The sequence below is a fragment of the Trifolium pratense genome, linkage group LG4 (assembly GCF_020283565.1).
Source record: "Trifolium pratense cultivar HEN17-A07 linkage group LG4, ARS_RC_1.1, whole genome shotgun sequence".
NCBI classification, from domain to species: domain Eukaryota; kingdom Viridiplantae; phylum Streptophyta; class Magnoliopsida; order Fabales; family Fabaceae; genus Trifolium; species Trifolium pratense.
Window position 1 is genome coordinate 27,596,896 of NC_060062.1, and position 18,129 is coordinate 27,615,024.

General features: G+C 30.7%; 1 long non-coding RNA gene across 2 annotated transcripts; it reads left to right on the plus strand.

Annotated features, from left to right (window-relative positions):
• The first annotated feature begins 5,669 nt into the window (after nucleotides 1–5,669).
• Nucleotides 5,670–18,129, plus strand: LOC123920139. 2 transcript variants are annotated; one of them, XR_006813548.1, is made up of 5 exons: nucleotides 5,670–5,725; nucleotides 6,141–6,234; nucleotides 17,658–17,726; nucleotides 17,794–17,843; nucleotides 18,072–18,099. It is a non-coding gene; the product is annotated as an uncharacterized LOC123920139 (long non-coding RNA). The 2 variants fall into 2 exon arrangements; XR_006813547.1 differs by having other exon boundaries at nucleotides 17,658–17,843; nucleotides 18,072–18,129.

Below are 18,129 nucleotides of genomic sequence, written 5' to 3' on the forward strand. Positions count from 1 at the left end.
ATAATAATAATAATAATAAAAGCAAAAGAGTCAATAATAAAAAAAGCAAAGGGAGGAAACAAAATTGGTTAGGCATTGGAACATTATCATTAGTTTTTTCTTGTGCACAGTTGAAATGACAAACTATTAATTAATACCATGAATAAACACATAAAAAATGAACAAAATGAAGAAATAAGAAGGATGAAGAGGTGAATCTGAATGAGAAGATAAAAAACACGGGTAGAGAATAAAACTAATTCCCTCCAAATGACCCAGGTGTCATTTTTATACTAAATTAGACACTTGTTATAGCAATGCATAGCTATTTTGGTTTGTAAATGAGCATGAGAAAACAAAAAATATTTACTATAATAATGGAAAAAGTAAGGTAAATATTTCTAAATTGATATAGTATATATACACTTGCCATGTATATCTGTCTTGAGGAATGAATTTGTGGAGATAAAAACCATCACAATATTTCACCAAAAAATATGAATATCTATGCACCATATATATAGCTATATAGGTATTGAGTGCATAGGAATAATTTAAAAATGAAACTAATCAATTTAATAAAATATAAAGGATTTTTAATGCATTAACTATGGAACGTGCATGATGTAAATGGATGGACTTTTTTTTGCAACCAATGGAATATATGGTGAGTAAGTAGTAAAATGTGGCTCTTTAGTATAAGTTTCTCATGTTTTAATGTGGACAATATGAAAAGTCATCTATATAAATGTAGGTATATGAAAAGTAGATAGAGTCTATAGATGATAATGATGTAAAGAGAAGTGATGTGGCATTGTAAGTGGCTGACTTGGCTAAATGGAAAAATTTTATTGGTTTAAGTGGATTAGAGTTTACATAGATAGTAGGAGAACTATCTAGGAATTATATATATAGATTTTACAATATGTGTTGCATATTTTTGTTCCATTTAACTTCTTTTTTTTGTTTCTTTTAATATACATTTTATATAACTGTATATTAGTTATACTTAATATTTTTATATTTAGATGGATTATCAAAATTGAAAATTACTACCAATAAATTGTTTTATAAATATTTTCATATTTTACCAAACTATTTGAGAAGCGCTCTAATATATTCGAACACATAATATATAGCTATAATTTTTATGTTTGATTATTTATAGAGTTTTTAGTTATTGAGTTTTCATGTTTAATTGTAATTGTATATTAGGTTAATAGTTCCTTTTAAAATCATGAGACTGCAGTATATATTATAGGATTACAAGGTTAAAAAAGTAAATTAGTTTTAGAATACCCCCCTCATCTTGTGAACCAAACAAATATGTAGTTAGAATCTCTTCCCCTCCTTCTCTCTTTTGAACCAAACACATAAGTAATTAAAATTTCTTCCCTCCTCTTCTCTCCCCTCTATTAAAATCTCTCCCCTCCTCTCTTTTGAACCAAGGGTCTGTTTGGTTTGAGTTCGGGGATTTTGGAGGAGAGGTGAGAGGAGATGAAGTAATATTTTAAATTTTATGTGTTTGGTTTAATACGGGGAGAGGAGAGGAGGGGAGGTAAAATGTACTATTTACAATTTTATTAAACTTCCAAAACTATCCTCAATTTTAATTTAAAATTCCAAAACTATCCTTTTAAATTTTTGGCTTAATTAGTAAAATGATCCCTTAAAGACATTTTTGGTTTAAGATTGGTCCCTTAAAGAAAAAAAAAGGTCCAAATAGGTCCCTTAAAGAAAAAAATGTCCGAATAGGTCCCTTAAAGACATATCCGTTATTCAGTTTGGTCCATAAAAAAAAGGTCTGAATATGACCAAACTGATTAACGGTGATGTCTTTAAGGGACCTATTCGGACATTTTTTTCTTTAAGGGACCTATTCGGACATTTTTTTCTTTAAGGGACCAATATGAAACCAAAAATATCTTTAAAGGACTATTTTACTAATTAAGCCTAAAGTTTTAATATTCTATGTTATTTTTTAACCATATGTCATTGATTTCGGGTACTTCTTCTCTGTTTCGTTGTTGAGTGTATTTTGCCTATATGAGTTTTGCTATTTAGTGCTTTCTATTTTCTTCAATTCATGTTTACGTGTTTTGTTCTTGGTTTATTGCTTGTTGTTGCCATTACTCTTGCTAGTTAGCCCTACTTTTCATTGTAATTATTTTATAATTACTTGCTACTAGTTAAATCTAAAATTATAAAATTACGTGTTATTTTTTAACTAGGAGTATGTTCTTTATAATTACTCTGTTGCTGCAAGTTGCTACGTAACTACGTTTGTACTGCTCCTTTTTTGTTTTCAATTCTTTGCTTTGTTATTTATTTTAGTTAATCTGTTATATTTTGTTTTATATTTTCTTCGCTTTTCTTTTGACAGTATGTGATACATATATATTTAAAAAATTATTTGATTGGTTTGTATGATTTTAAGGGTAAAAAGGTAAATCAATTTTAAAATCTCTCGCCATGAACCAAACATATATTTAACTAGTCCCACACCCGTGCGATGCACAGGTGTTATGTGGTATTTTATATTATAATGTTGAAAAATTATTTGTATAAATTGTAACAATAAGTATTATAAAATGAAAATAATAATAATAATAATAATAATAATAATAATAATAATATAAAAGTGATGTACTTATCACTTCCTCCAACCAATATATATACCTATATGTATAGAGAATGAGTACAGACCATCAAAATTGAATGAAATATATTTATTTTTTTGGTGGGGTGTGCCAGCCAATGCAATAGTGCAACGCATAGGCGACACACTAAAATTGAATGAAATATGATAATGATAATGGTTATTATATATTTCAATCTCATAACCTAACTTTTTGCATAACCTTCACTCTTCTCTAAAATTATAATATAATTAAGTCAATAATGTATATCTTCGTATTGTTTTTGTGTGACTAAATTATAAACTCTTTGTTGTTTCTATGAAAACGGTTGACATTTAAATGGGATAAATGTTGAAAGAGAATCCAACCATGTTCATCTTCATTGTCACTAAGAAATGTTATAATAATGTAGAAAAATGTAACATCACAACATCAATTTTTGGATAATTGGAGAGGTATAATTCAATAATGTAGAAAATTGTAACATCTTGTGACATCAATTTTTGGATAATTGGAGAAGCATAATTTTTTATTATTTATTATGAGACTGATATAATATAAAAAAAAAATAGAGATGAGAATGATATAATATTGATTATATTGAAAAAAAATATAAGGAAGTGATGTGGAAACAAAAAAAATAGAGATGAAAATGATATAATATAAGGAAGTGATGTGGCATTATTGTGTGATTTAATTGGATGTAAATGAGTGATGTGGATTAGGGTTAAGATGGATAGTAGGAGAACTATCTAGGAATTATATATATAGATTTAAATATCTCATCTTCCCTTTCCTCTCCCCTTTTAAACCAAACATATATTTAAATAAAATACATCTCCTCCCTCCTCTCCCTTCCCCTCCCCTCTATTAAAATCTCTCCCCTCCCCCTCCCCTTATTTGGCTCAATGTTGATTTTATTATGATGTGTGTCCCACCAATCTCACACCCTCATTGCTTTGATTATTGCGACCCTAAACCACCAAGAAACCTTCAATTAGAAATAAAGTGAAAATTAATTTAGTCTAAGGTTCTGTTTAGTAAAAATAAGCTATAAGCTAGCTGATAGTTGATGGCTGGTAGTTTATAGCTGAAAAGCTAGAAGAATAAAATTAAAGTGTTTGGCAAATTTAGCTGTTGTAAGTACAAAATGACATAAAAATAAGATATAAGCTCATACACTACTCGAAATAGCATCTCAAAAAACGCTATAAACTAGTCAGAGAAGCTCGTTACCAAACACTTCACATTTTTTTCAAACAAGCTTATAAGTTAGTTCAATAAGCTATAAGCTAGCTTATTGTACTTACCAAACAGTGTCTAAATATTAACTTCAAAGTGTATTTGTTGTGCCAAGAGTGTATTATGACCCGTGGCCGTCTGCTTGGTCCGGTGGCGTCCTTCTTTTGGGTGAAACTTAAAGATTGTTTAAAAGGAAGGTATTTCCTCTTCTCCATCTTACTCTCCCTCTTTTCTCTCTTTCTCTGAAATCTTCCAAATTCCACACCCATAAATCTTAAAAATTCCATCCTCAAACTAAACTCTCCAATTAGATCTCTTTATTTTCATTTTGATTTTACTATATTTTTTTCCTCATTTGAAATCTGATATAATTTTGAACTTTACATCTAAAAGGTGCAGTAATGTAGAAGAGGTTCCATTTAGTTAAAAAAATTATCAGTTCTTTGCATACCATCCAAATGTTCATTTTTGAATGCATGATACAGTATGTGCTTTTGGATGTTATGTTGTGAACGAAAGTGTATATTTAACACGTGATTTTTTTATTAAAATTTAAAATGTAGTAATAAAACATAGGAGTGCAAATAGTCATACCCTTAATTGTGGACTGAGTTTTTATTTGATTGACAACAACATTAGCACCCACATTTTCTCTACTACACCCTATCATATTTCTCTCCCCTAAGATGTACTTTGCCCACATACTTTTGGAGATTATTTACTTTCAAACATGGTAATAACACCAAAACAATCTTGACGAAAAAAAAAAAAAAAACAATTGACAAAAAAGAATGTAACACGATAAAAACGTGTTGAAATCATCTCCATCTAATTATCTAAAGAAACGATTATCTAACCAATCCATTGACGATAATGTATGATTTTATAATTATTTTTTAATACTTAGTAAATAAAATTTATTAGGTGTATAGATTTAAACGTCTATCAACATTTATTTCTTTCTTTTTTCTTTTTTATTAGGTGTATAGTCATACCCTTAGATTTTGATCGGTGGTAAGAAGATGTCGTAGGTTTAATCCCCAACTCCTTTGGAAACCGTAAAAAGAAAATGGTATAATTTAATTTATTAAATGCATAATTAATTTGTAAGACATTTTGAATTTGATTCAGATATTTTAGACAAAATTCAGAATTTATATTTATGAAGATTTTGAATTTGACAAAATAAATGAGATAATTTAAAAAGATGTTTATTTTAATCAGAGAACGACAAGCATTGATGGTCCAGTGATAGAATTAGAGTTCAATTATCGATTGGTGCATTTGTTTGGGAGTGTTTTTTTTTTTTTGCCATCCTAGTCATTTTTTCACGCTCCCCATGAATTTATCAAAATATCACTGTCTGTTATTTAAGTAGTAGATACACCCCACATACATTCTACCATATTTTTTTTATAACGTCCGCTACTTAATTAGCAGACGACATTTACAAAATTTCTCATTTTTATAGCATCCTCTATATAAGTAGTGAAACGGTAAAAATGAAAACGTGTTGGGCACGCGAGAAGTAGGTAGGACGGGAAAAGAAATCCTCTCTGGTGGGAGGGCTATATATATGTGAAATTGAAAGAAAAACGATTTGAAGGGGTGAGTATAGGCTTAAATTAACCCTAAATCACTCATCTCCATAAATATGACACACTTTTTAAAATTTGTATAATTCAAGATTTTAGCCTAGCTCCATATAGCCGGTTTGGGCCACGGCAGCCCATTTTTCAATTTCTTGTTAACACTTGGTTGGGTCGAAAGTAAAACCCTAAATCCTATCCTATAAATACAGCTCTATATGAAACCTAAAAAGATTCATCGGCGGTGGCTTTGATGCTTTGCATATTTTTAATCTGGTGAGTTATAGTCGAGGGAGTATGAGATCTATTTCTCTTTTCTTTCATCTTTTTCCGGTGTGTTTTCCTGTTTAAAGAAATTAAATGAATCATTGAATATTTGTTGAAGCAATTGTTTTGTTTTCTTGAATTTCAACTTTACGGTGTCTTTTAACTTGTAATTTTTTTTTATCATTATTCTTGCTATGATTTTCCCAATGTAAACATTGCCAAGCATTTGTCTTTAATTTTCTAACTGTCTTATTTATTTCTTGTTCAGTTGTGAATCTCGCAATGGATTTTATACCACACTTTTATTAATAAAGATCTCATTTTTTGTTATTCGTTTGAAGAAGATGATAGAAATTCTTCAACTTGTATCCATATGAAGGCGTGAAGTGTTTATTTTGACTTTCTAATCATTTGTATTATCCAGAGGACGATTGATCATCTATCTCCAAATTATGACAACGAGATGCATCCAGAGCTGGAATAATCATGTATAGAGGATCAAATAGAGCTACACAGAGGTACGATCACGTTAGAGTATCAAATTGTTCGCACATAATTTTTTTTAATCAAAACTCAAAATCAGAGCCCATTGTTCTTCAAATCATTTTTGGTTCAATAGAATCTGGCGTCTCACATGTCACAACAGGCGGTAATATTGTGTTTTAGGGTGTGTTTACCATATGGTCCATCCAATTAAGTATGGTTTGGTAGACCCGATCTAGCTCGCGGGTGGGCCTTGGTCTAGTCCGAAACATTTATTGGTGAAAGAATAAAGATAAATTGCACAACCACACTATTTGAAGAACCCCTTGTTATTTTTTTTTTCTATTTTTTTTAGAATTTCCATCAAATGGTCTCCAAGTATTTGGGCATTAGAAAAATTTAAAAGTAGATATTATATTTATTAACCTTCTCATTATCAAAACAATTTTTCGGTATAATCATTATCATGTTGAGGAGAGCCTGTCCACTTAAGAGCCACAATTTCATTGCGATCATTACCAAAAAAGTTTTTCCTAAGGTGTTTCTTGCTGACGAAAAATGTTTATGCTTTTCAGTAATGACCGCAATGAAAAATCTATTAAGTAAAATATCTTTGTTTATGGTAATGAATCAATAATTTTTTTTTTGTTGCAATGGAGTCAGACATGATCGAACCTAGGACCTCCTGCATACTACCAAAACCCCTCACCACTAGACCAAATCTAGTGGCTTAATGAATCAATAATTTTGCAATACCTGAAAGCGAACAAAAAGGATATGATAGTACCAACTAGCTATGTATTGAAGGAGATCATCAATGCAAAAAGACACAATCGCAATGTCTTCCAATTGACCACAACTTCGTTCAAAAACATAACGACCAATCTTAACCAAATCATCATTAGAGTAACGAGGAGTTTCATTGTTGCTCATGTGAATGGTGCGCCACAGAAAGTCTCATTGCAAATGTTCCACCATAAATGACACACTAGACATACACTTGTTACAATGTTAATGATATCGAGTCTCGAGAGAATGTTTCTTGTAATGTCTATTGGAAGTTCGTGCCATTTGACCCCACTGTTCTCTCCCCTTTCTTGTAAACATTTTTAAAATAAAACACCATGTAGGATAAAATTTTATCAGTTTCCAATAAACATTTGATACATAGAATAAAAGGGAAATAGAGTTATAATATATTTGATGGCTTTTTTGGATAAACACCATATTTGTACTTTATAGCATAAGCCCTTATATGCTACGAGCTATTTTCATAAACTATATTGGAGAACTTACGAAAATAAGTTGAAAACAAATAAAACTTTAGTTATAAAACTTGTGAAAAGAAGGGGAGAGAACAATGGGGTCAAATTGGCATGAACTTCCAATAGACATTACAAGAAACATCCTCTCGAGACTCGTTATCATTAACATTGTAACAAGTGTATGTCTAGTGTGTCCTTTATGGTGGACCATTTGAAAGGAGCCTTTCATGTGGCGCACCATTCACATGAGCAACAATGGAATTTCTCGTTATTCTGATGATGATTTGGTTAAGATTGGTCGTTATGTTGTTGAACGAAGTTGCGGTCAATTGGAAAGCATTACGATTGTGTCTTTTTGCACTGACAATCTCCTTCAATACATAGCTAGTTGGTACTATCATTTCCTTTTTGCTCGCTTTCAAGTATTGCCAAATTATTGATTCATTTACCATGGTTCAAGCAGGGATGTTTGAACAATATTGTTTTTTTTTTGCCAAGAAACAATGTTATTATCTTTTTATTAACATAAACAATCCTTGGTAGTCTAGTGGGGGCATCACATTATACATATAAGAGTTGAAATTCGAATTACAAACGATCTATTTATTCCCCTTTAAAAGTGAAATTTCTAATCACATAACATTGAAAACAACACAGTGAAAATTGCTAAATAGATGAACGTAAAAATATACTAGCTGAGTTAAGTACTCTTTTAAACAAAAAATCTTTTCTAGACGGAGATATCCCCTTAACGGTAAAATTCTATTAGCAAAAAAAAATCTAACGATCCTAATATTTTCTAAAAATTGAAAAATAATATCCTAAAAGATGCATTCCTGGATGCCAAAATGTCGAATTATCAAGATCATGCGGATAAACTGAAACTGACTGGGTAAAAAAACACAACTCACAATTTGGGAGGGAAAAATGAAATCTAACATTTTTAGACGTCGGAAATAGCAAAGTCATCATAATTTGTCACACATATAAGTGAGAGAGAGACATGATTCGAATCCCCGTCATGATGTCCGGACTAATAATTTTGATATTTTTTTACAAGTTAGCCACAACAGTGTGTCTGATACATTAGAACTTTTTTCTCGCTTAAATACAATTTTAGCGAGTGTTTGTTTCATGAATTACAAATTTATTTTAAGGAATGCGGTTTTGAGAATCTTTCATTCTCATGTTTGTTTCAAGTTGTCATAAATTATGCTTAGGAACTTTTATTCGTGGAAATACAATATACACATGATTTTTTCACTTTTTATTCTCATGTTAAAGGGTGATATACATTTCCATGAGAATAAGAGGTAACCACTCATAACTCCTCGCTACCTCATTATTTTTAACTCATTTATTTTTAATTTTAATATTTTAAAATTTAAATTGAAATTTATTTTAAAAAATGATCCAAGAAAATTTATTTATTTACCAAATACAGTACATTGATAGTAATATTCCTGTTCCTGGGAATAATATTCCTAAGGGTCCGTTTGGTCCAAATGATAGGATAGATACATGATATGATAAATAGTTGGATAAGAATATGATATGATAAAGATATGATAACATTTATTCTATCATGTGTTTGGTACACACATCTATATATAAATCCTAGATAGTTGTGGAATTGCCTATCTAAACCCTAATCCACAAACCAATGAAAACCTTTCATTTAGCCACATCATCCACTTACATCCATTTAATGTGGGGTACTAATTGTAATAATAATAATAATAATAATAATAATAATAATAATAATTATTATTATTATTATTATTATTATTATTATTATTATTGTTGTTGTTGTTGTTGTTGTTTTGGGTTATTATTCATTTTAATTTTTTTTTGTTCATTTTATTATTTTGTCTATTTTATTGTTTTTTTTCAAAAAATTTAATGTTTTTACTAATAATCTTTTGTCCAATCTTTGTAAATATAAGGAGTTGGTCGATTGTCAGGACTACTTTCTAATGTTAGTAAAAAAAAAGATAAAATAAAATTTACTAATGGTTGTTATGCCCTGTATGATTTTTATCATATTCGATATTTGAGTATGAGTTAAGTTGGTTTATCTTTGCTCTAATAAGTTTCAAATTAATATAAATGTCAAATTTGATAATACAGTAGTTTTTTGGTAAGAGATAATGAAGTAGTTTATCCAACTCAGAATCCTCCAATGAGATTTATAATATAAATAAAAACTTATGTTTCAACATCGATCGTTTTTCCATTGTCAATTATATGTTGTCATTTCCATAGTTATTTTGAAGAATGAGTTAAAGATATTGCTAATCAATGTTAATGAAGAAGATAACAAAGTAACTTCATATGTGATGTATAAATAAGTTTTTTAAATATATAAACATGTATATATATAATTTCTAAATAGTTGTGCAACCACTAATCTAACCATAATCCACGTCAGCCACTTATATCCAATTAAACTACTCAATAATGCCACATCACTTCTACTTACATCATTGTCACCTCTATACACTTTTTCATATGTCTACATTTATATACTCATGACTTTTCATTATACACCCACTCAACTAATAATAATAGTTTTTGCTAAATTATACGCATTAATTAATCTTTTACACTTCTAAAATTTAAATTTAAGCACTAAAATAAATATCAAATTAAAATAACATACAAGTAGACAATTTCCAACAAAAATCAAACTAGAAAAAAAAAACTATTTTTCCAACAAAAAAGTGTAAAATAAAATACAGGTTAGATACTTGACCAAAAATAAAAGAGTAAGTCAATTTAGTCCCTAAACTATCATTCTCTCACCAATTTAGTCCATAAACTATTAAAAACAACTAAAAGGTCCCTAATCTATATTCACATCCTTCAATTTAGTCCCTCCTAAACATCATTTTATGATTCCTAACAAACCTGTTATAATATCTCCAAGGCACTTTTTAACACACTAGCATGGATGAAAAAAGCTAGCTCCTACTAGTATTACCAATAACACAACCAGCCTGCAAAGATAATTCACCATACAAATGCTTGGAATTTAATAAGACTTTGTTAGCATACTACATATAATGACACTTTTGTACCTTTTATGTCATCATTATACACACTAACACACCTCAAAACATTCCTTACAATAACGGAAGAAAAGGAATATAAGGATAAAAAAACTCCCAGACCCGCAATAAACAAGGGATCACATCATAAACTTCAAAGGGATAAAACAAAATCACAAACCCTTACAAATTTACAAAAGTGAGAACAAAAAACAGACCTGATTTTAGCGTAGTCTCTAACAAGAAAAGTAAATGCTTGAGCTTGAGAAGCTTTCGGTCCAGTGGGACCATAAAACTCACTAGGATAAGCAGTATTATTAAACCAGACAAAACAACAAGCTATAAAACCAAAAGCGGTTGAATCATATCATTTTTTTTAATCTTTCAGTCAAAAAGTTGAATAAAAAAAATATTTTGTGTTAAAGAAAAAAAGAAACCGACAATTGCCACTTTTTCATACTAAAGATCTCTTTCGTTCTAAATGATTATTCTGAAAGAATGAATTGAGTTCGGCGACTAGAGGTTATATTTGCGTTGCGAGCAAAACGGTTGTTGCCGAAGAGTGGAGTGGTTGGCGGCGAGTAGGGTGGTTGTTTTCGTCGAAGCACGTGGAAGAAGAAAGGGTGATAATATTTTAGGGTTTTATAGACAAGTTAACCGAGGACTAAATTGACGGATGAAAAATAGATTAGGGACCTTTTAGTTGTTTTTAATAGTTTATGGAATAAATTGACGGATGAAAAATAGATTAGGGACCTTTTAGTTGTTTTTAATAGTTTAGGGACTATGTTGGTGAGAGATTGATAGTTTAGGGACTAAATTGACAGATGGAAAATAGATTAGGGACCTTTTAGTTATTTTTAATAGTTTAGGGATTAAATTGATGAGAGAGTGATAGTTTAATGACTAAATTGACTGATTACTCAAAATAAAAATACAGGTTAAACATTAAAAAAAAAAGGTTGGCAAAACAGTTTGGCTTGGAAATCAAGACTAAATTTACAGGAATATCCTTAATATATTAAAACAGGATACATATGTTACCCAATTAGCGCCTAATATGCAACATTATCCCGCCTGAACCCTTTTCCTAATAATAATTGTCACGTGCAAATTAATTATCCCCACCCAAACCATTCAGTTTCCCACTCCAACAAAAACACTTCGATTCCCTCTCTCACAAGTAAATTAAGTCTGCAGCTTTTACTATTCTACATCTTTTCTTCCTCTCTTTTTTTTTTCTTTTCTTTTATAACTTCTTCCTCTCTTATTCTTACTATATTCTCCCCTTCATTTTGAACCCAAACTGCATTTCTCTTTTATAGATATTTTTAGATGGTCACGTGAATAAAAAATTTCATTTTGGTCACAAAAAGATAAATAAGTATTTGAAAAATTAATTAAATAATTTTTAATTTTTAAATTATTAAATAATATATTCCCTCCGGCCTAAAATATAAGCAAAATTGAGTCAAAGAAACTTGATGTATTTGGTTAAAGTTTTCGACTAAATACATTCACTTTTGTTGACTAAGTTTTACTTATATTTTGGGACAGAAAAAGTAATAGATTTTGTGAGACTGACCAAAATATTTTTTTTTTACCACATTACCATTTGAGAATATATTGTGTCTCTTATCTTCTATTTTACTTTCACTGCACACTTCTTTTCATTTTCACGGTTTATATAGGTTGAATGTGCTACTCAAAGATTAAAAAGAAGTATTTGACTCAAAAATTGAAAAGAAGTACGTTTTCGAAATTAATTAGCAAAACCCCAAATTACATGTATATGATATATCATTTCTTCATATTTTTTTTTCATTCTTCTTTTCCGTGCTTAATAATGTATATGGTGCTTAGAATGATTTTTTTAATGACAAATATATTATTATTATTATTATTATTATTATTATTATTATTATTATTATTATTATTAATCGGTCTCTGCACAAGACGAATAGTGATCGGGAAAAACGGAACTACAAAACAAATGTGTCGTATATAAGTGGAACACCAATGAATAAAGCCAAAACCAAATACTGTAACGACCCATTTTTCGTATTCGTATATTTTATTAAATGTTATTTTATTTATTAATTGGCTTTTATTATTTTAGTGAGCGACGAATAATTATTTAGCCGAGCGTAAGTTATTAGACGCGAGAACCTTTGTTTTGGGCTTAAGGGCGTGAGAGGCCATTTGGGCCTAAGCCAATTGGGCTTGGTTCATGACAATAGAAAGTAGTATAAGTGGCAAGTCAAACACATGAATAGTATCACAATTCATTTCTTTGAGTTTTGAGTGAGCAAGAGCAAGAGCAAAGCTAAGCTAGGGTTTTGGCTAGGAGAATCACGAGAAAGAGAGAAGAGGAAAGGCTTGGATCATCATCTTTGCTAAGGTAAGAGATTAGAATTCATGATTCTTGAGTGGCAAGGAGAGGGGAGATTGTCTATGTCTCCATTCCCGAACTCTCCCACTCAATTTCTTTTAGACTTTTGATTAAGCTTTTGTATGTGAGTGTGATGTTCTTCATCATTACTTTGTATGTGTTAATCACTAGCTTGATTTCATGAAAAATATGTATGTGTTTGAATCATGTTTGAAAAGTTTATGAAAGTTGCTTAAAACCCAAGAAATTGGCATGATTTTGATTGTTTGAGGTATTTGGATGTTTGGAAGGGATGATTAATGTTCCTTGATATCTTATATGATTGAAATAGCTGTTTATAAGAATTTATAACATGTTTGAATGAATTTTTGAGTTGATTCAATGTTAAACCGCCTTATTGAAACTCAAGAACAGATATTTTTCTGGTATAGTTCGCTAAGCGACCAGGAGTTGGCTACAGCGAACATGTTCGCCACAGCTCGCCAATGCTCGCCATGAGCAGGTGATTCCCTGGTGAGGTTCGCGTAGGCTCGCTAAGCCTTCGCTCAGCGAATAGTTCGCTGAAGCTCGCCAATGCTCGCCATGAGCAGGTGACTTCCTGGTGAGGTTCGCCATGTCTCGCTAAGCCCTCGCTTAGCGAAGGCCTCTGTGACAGCAATTTTTGTTGATGTTTGTAAGTGTGACTAGGCACTTGTAACATGGTTTAATGGTATTCTTACATGATTGTTGATACATGTTGATACTGTTAATGCTTATTGTTAATCGTTATATGATTGATAAACGCGTATGCAATAAGTTGTAGCTTAAAGTGAGCAATGTGATGTTTTGGCATTAATTTGTAATGTTAAGTGAATGTGTTAGGATTGTGTTCCCGCATTCATGAAAGAGTAGCTTCGAGCTAAAGAATATCATATGGTTGATATGTGCATACATACATGCATTCATGATTGTATGTGAACATTGGAAACTTGGGTTCCAATAACGAAAATGGATTATGTGTCCATAATGAAGCCGAGGATCGGATTAGATGAATCCATGAGTCCGGAGTTGCTATCCAACAGGATATAAAACTGTGTTGGCTTATCCAAGGGAGATAAGATGGTTCGGTAAGTTCCGACATATCCAGCAAGATATAAAATTGTTCTTGGTCCACCGTTGGTGAGACACCTTGGTACCACATGCATTTAGTTATGTCTAGGGATGGCATGACAGTGAATTGATTGGCATTAGATACCTTAGGGTAAATGCGCATATATTTGATAAATGGTATGTGACATTATTTGGTTGAATTGTGTTGAACTTTATTAATTGATAATTGTTTAGTGCGATGTTTTGGCGTGAGTTAGAATATGTATGATGTAGTTCGAAAGTGTAAGACCTTTCTTATGTTCGTATGTTATGCGATTATGTTTTCTAACTCTCTGCTTTGTGTTATTTGCTGGACCTTTGGGGGTTCAGATATTCAGGCTGAGGACTGTGCCGACGTTTAGACTGCTGTTTTAGCTTGGTGTTGAAGTACCTTTTGGTGAGGAGACTTAGCATAGATTTCTCCTGTTAGTACTAACTTTTGGTTAGAGTTTGTAAATAGTAAATGCTCTGGTAATGTAACATCGAGTCGGGGATTACGCTTGGATTACATCGTATATCGGTGTTACCTTTTTGATATGCTAGTTCTTGTATAAGTGACATCCTTAGGGATGAATATGGCTTATGTATATATATATGTATATATATGCATGCTTGGTTTGATTGAATCCGCTGTTGTTTTTCATGTTAAACTTCATGACGCTCTGTGTGTATGCTTGTGTTTTAATTACCGCGTGGCACTCTGCCTTTACACTTGTTAAAAAGTTTTTAAAATTACGTTTTTAAGGGTAGTATGGGTTAGGGTGTTACAAATACCACCTAATATATATAAGTTCTTCTAATCTCAATCTTAGAGAACACTCATCAGCCTCCAGACCAGCAAGACGACCATCAACCCGACCCATAAAGTTGTCACTAGACTCTAACTCCCAATCTAGAATCAAAAGTGACCGACTCATAAAGGTGCTTAGAATGATTTGATTGTTCTTTATTTACTTTTCGTTTCCTTTTTTTTGTATTCCTACACGTTGATGGTGTTTTTTTATATCATATTTTGTTATTGCGGTTTTAATCTAATCATCCCATTGTTTTTTATCAACATCCCATTAAAAGGGGTTAAATTATTCTTTTTTGGGTAGAAAGGGGTTAAATTATTCTATTGGGGTTTTTGTTATGAAGTAGATGTTTGATATTATTATTTTTCTATGACTTTGACCATGATAAATGTTAAGTTTCAAATATGTTCAATTGTCGGTCGATTGCATGGGAGATCTAAAACTGTTGTGGTTGTAGCTAAAATGTTTATGGCCATTCTCAATATGTGAAGACCTTTTTGTGTCTTCATATGCCTTTCCTATTTTTATTTTTATTTTTTTATTTATTTTTTTATGTATTTTATAATGAAAGCTATATATATATATATATATATATATATATATATATATATATATATATATATATATATATATATATATATATATATATATATATATATATATATATATATATATATATATATATATATATAGTACTTTGCAACTAACTCTTTCAATGTTTTTTGGTTGTTAAAACTATAAATTCAATGAAACTCTGAGTTCTCAATTAACTTAGTTTAAAATTTTCAATGAAACTCTTTGGTTGTGTGTGCATGTATGATATATACTATACACATTTAACTATATCTTGATGCGTTGTTTTGTGATCCTTCAAAAGAAGTTAATGCATATTATATAAGTCTTGACAACATTGAGTCAATCCCTTTTGAGAACATGGTAGGAAAATTACTTTTTTTTACCTGAGTAACTGTCAAGATGTGTTTTATGTTAATTGTCAACTTTCATACAAATGTGAGGTTTACTGAGTTGACTGTGCATTTAGGATGTGTAATTCATAGCAGTCCCATATATAATAATTCAATTTTGTTTACTATTGGTTATTAATTTTTTTTTAACAGAAAAAATATGTATTAACTTATTAAACATATGTTTTTCTTTTATTCCATAAACCATAACTAGACTATTTTAAAATAAAATGTTATTTTAAAATTGCCAATCAATGTCACATAAAAACATAACTAGATAATATTAAAATAAATTGTTATTTTCAAATTCATAAATTTGTAATTTTTGTTAAAAAAAATTTATAAATTTGTAATAAAAATACAATCCCTATGTATAATTTTCCCCGTGCATCGCACGGGTAGAAATACTAGTTAAGAAAAAGAAAAGAAATATCAACAAAACAAAAAAGAAAGAAAGATTTGAAAATGTATGAAAAAAATATATAGAATAATGCTAGCAATACACTCTTTAACAAACACACTCCAACACACTCTCTTTTATTGGTTGAAATTCACATGAGTCCCATAAAAAAATGTGGACCCATATAACTTTTATGGGACCCATATAAATTTTAACCAATAGAAGAGAGTGTGTTAAAGTGTGTTTATTAAAGAGTGTGTTGCTAGCACTCCTCTATAAAGCATCTTCTTATATCTATTAGGCTAAATTGCAGTTTTGGCCCCCCACGTTTCATAATTGTGCGATTTTGGCCCCACACGTTTCAAATGTGCGATTTTGGCCCCCACGTTTAATAATTGTGCGATTTTGGCCCCCCACGTTTACCCCCTTTTGCATTTCTTGGTCCCCGTTGACTATTTTGACCAAAATTTGCTGACATGGAATTTTTTTTACATGTGTCTTAATTGTATTGGCCAACCAAAATTTATTAATTTTTTTATTAAAAAAAAAAATTTATCATTTGACCTTTCCTTGATTTTTCTTATTTTTTTTAAAAAAAATAATAAATTTTGATTGGCCAATACAATTAAGACACGTGTAAAAAAAATTTCATGTCAGTAAATTTTGGTCAAAATAGTCAACGGGGACCAAGAAATGCAAAAGGGGGCAAACGTGGGGGGCCAAAATCGCACATTTGAAACGTGGGGGGCCAAAATCGCACAATTATGAAACGTGGGGGGCCAAAATCGCACATTTGAAATGTGGGGGGCCAAAATCGCACAATTATGAAACGTGGGGGCAAAAACTGCAATTTAGCCTATCTATTATCCATAACAAGTTCCAATCAAAACCCTAATTCCAATTTTACAAGGGCGGGAATCTGTTAATTAATGCATGGATTGATCATAAAAAGTGTGATTATTGCAGTTAAGTACTTATGCGTTTTACCAAGGCAATTGTCTGATGCTTAATTTGGTTACCATTTACCGATGAAAGGTGGTTTAAAATACTAATCTTTTCACGCTCCAAAATATGTGTACTTCCAATCTCTCTTTCTTTTCCCATTCACGTCTGTTCTTCTTCTTTGTAACTACTTAGCATTCATCCTCTCACCACCATTAGCATCCCCCTCCCATCCTCAACTTAAACATTGTCTTCATCTTCTCTTTTATTGTCTCACCTCTCATCATCTTCAATGGCACCCCTTCTCTCTCTCTCTCTCTCTCTCTAAATCAACCTGACACCGACCACAATCTTAGTTGCAGCCACCATCTTCAATGGCAACGAATACAATCTCTCTCGCCTCCACCATTGTTGAGTTTCCACTGATAACCCCTTTCTCTTATTTTCTTTCTTCTTTGGTGCATTTTTTCAATAAATAAATCTGTATTTTGTATATTGATTATAGTTTTGATTTGTTTGCAGATAGTTGTCTTCTGATTTGTTAGGGTTTATTTTCAAGATAGACACGAGGAGATCAATATGATGAAATGGGTTAGTTTTTTATTATAATTTTGATTTGTTTGAAAATACTGATTCTTCTTTTTCTTCGTTTGTGTAGGTTTCAAAACAATTGCATGGGGAGATTTGTTGTGTTTGGAATGAATTCAGGTACTGTTTTATTTTTATTTTATTTTTGTTTAATTTTCATTAGCCAAATTCAAATTGTATAATTATTAACATGCACTCTAGACATTTGATGAAATGTCTATGTACTTAATAGTAACTTTGGTTTGTCAATTGTATGAATATAATCTTTTGTTACTATTTTTCTTTGAATGTATGGTGGATTTTGAATGATTGTTTATATTTATATGATTGATTTTCTGATATCAATAGGGAGAAGTGCAATCACAACAGAAGTGCAATGCAATCATAACAGAAGTGCAATAGGGAG